Source organism: Thalassophryne amazonica, chromosome 5 (genome assembly GCF_902500255.1).
Source record: "Thalassophryne amazonica chromosome 5, fThaAma1.1, whole genome shotgun sequence".
Taxonomy (NCBI): domain Eukaryota; kingdom Metazoa; phylum Chordata; class Actinopteri; order Batrachoidiformes; family Batrachoididae; genus Thalassophryne; species Thalassophryne amazonica.
Genome location: NC_047107.1, coordinates 80,333,283 through 80,335,855, shown reverse-complemented (window position 1 = coordinate 80,335,855; position 2,573 = coordinate 80,333,283).

Genomic DNA, 2,573 nt, shown 5'->3' with positions numbered 1-2,573 from the left:
CTTCTCCCTTCCCCCACTCCATTTTAAAAGAAGAAAAGCTGCAAATGTGAAGAGAACGTCAGAATGTCTCATCTCCTTCATGAATACCTACAGTAAATATGAAGAGTAACGTCATTAAACCACAGAATGTGCGACCGGGCTCAACTTCTACATCGTAAAGATAGCAGGAGTTCCACTATCAGGTACATGGGTCAAATTACAGGGGGTAATAGGGGGGCCTGACTCCCCAAATGAAAATGTGACCCCTCTTTGCAACTTGGCCTTTCATTCACATGCAAACTCTGTTTTACCTCACTGAAGACAGCTTTTGTGAAACTTCCATTGTGGAGATTTTTAGAAACTCAGTTTCAGTGTGTAAGACATAGAAAACTGAGTTTTGCTGAGAACTACATGCTCCAGACAGATTTACTGCACAGTAGCATATCCTCTGTGCTGGGAATAGGAAAGGATTCGTTCAGCAAAAATTGTCAGTGAGTGGGTGAGTGAGTGGGTAAGTTAGTCCACCATAACCAGCTCTGCAACTCAAAAATAATACATACTGTCATCTTCTCACAAGTGGTGGGGACTGTTCAGCTAATATGTTAACCGATATCGAACCTAATGTTTTTGTTAGCGGAATAGCTTTTCGGATAAGTTTTAGAACCACCATTGGACCAATTATCTTCAGATAAATTTAGTTCCGATAACTTTCAGTCCAAAAACAGTCAAAAATGTTTATAAAACCTAAAATCAAACATTTTAATCCCTGTCGTGTGTAGATCAATGGTTTTTGGCAGACTGGCTGTCGCTTGTTGATGACGTCATCATTAAACGCAAGACGTGATTGGCCAGTCGACGCAGCAAGCATTGTGGGTAGTGTAGTTGAGGTTCAGTTTGTCTGCTCGACACAAACAAAAGGGACTAATTTTAACATTATTTTATTTTATTTGTTTGTGGCATTTTTTTTTTATTTCTTTAATCACCAAGACTCGGTGGGAGAGGGGAGATCTCACGGCAACTGTTTACACACCATTTGTTATGGATAAGGACGCGGATTGAGGAGCGGTCCATTATCTGACTGAACCCAGCATGAAATAATCAGAAGCAGTTCCAAAAAGAAAACACATTTATTTTTTCTCCCCTTTGTGCTATACAAGAAATACTAAATAAATAAAGTTTTGGTGAGGTGAAAAGGCGGCGCACTCTCTCAGCGTCTCAACAGTCGGAGTCCGAACGTTCAGGACTCAGGAGTTCCGCCGACACCCCCCCAGGTGACTTTCCCAGACTGTACTCTGCGAAGGAGGAACAGAGATGAGATTATTCAACACTTATTACTACAAAATATTGTTTAGAGGCAAACTTATCAGCTACACGTTTAGGTCTGGTTTCAAACTTAGCTCAAAGAGGCTGCTGCTCACAGCTAGTGGAGGATCATTATCCGCACGCCACTGCTGTGAGGAGCACGCCAAACAATTTCCACCAATAATTACTTATAGCTACGTATAAACGTCAATTTACATTCACAGATAAACTTTTCAGAATATTCACCTCTGTCGTGTGCTGACAACGTTTGCCTCTCACCCTCGTCCTCCTGCACAGGCGCGATGTCAGACTCTGAAACGGCCCTCAGCTTCCCCACACTGTCGTCACAAGGTCGTATTCTCCGGCAATCTTATCCAACTCACTGCTGGTTTAAATGTAGTTCTTCATCACTACATTGGTACCAGCTGGAAGTCCTCAGATCTGCACGTGAACATCACAGGTGTCGTGGATTGTCCTGATAGAGAGCCGCACGAGAATGCAACAGGTGCAGCCAATCATCGTAACAGAGGAGAGAGACTCTTCTGCAGCACATTTTCCTCAGAGAACAGCCCCAAATCATCTGGGAAGGAAAACAAACACAAAACAACCCAACCTGGTCCAGCCAAACCCCCCCCCCCAACACACAACACCATTTTGGATAATCAAGATGCTTTATTTGGAATATTTTCTTCAGAATTTAATGAATCCCACTGAAACTAACAGGTAAGAATTTAGATTTACTATGTGTATTTTACTCTGCCAATCAATGCATTAATGGACGTATTTCTGTTGTTTAAGCCGCAGGGTTGAAAGCGTGTGAAAAAAACAGCAGTTTTTAGTTTGTAAATGACGATGTATCTGATACCGAGATAAACTGACTTCTGTGTTTGTGATCCTTGAATTTACCCAGCAGCCCCTGTGGCACTTAAAGTGAAACTGGTGAAGCTGACAGTGTAATCTGATTTGGCCGCATCCGAATAAAAGTTATCGTTATCTGTAATAAAGATAAATTTTTTAGCACTTTATCGGTTTAGCGTCATAAAAGATAACTTTTCAGTTATCGGATTAATGGATATCAAAGCTAACTTTTTGGTTAGCTGTGCCCACCACTGCTTCTCACTAAATTAAATGAGCACTTAATGAGTATGAAGTGATGAGATGGTGGTTATCTGTGATGCGCCAAATCAATTCCAATTTCCTGCGAAATATCGCGTAGACATGCCTGCCACCTGCTGGATGGTTAGTGGATGCTGATGACAGATTATGGAAAAATAGGAACAGCTGTGCTTCTT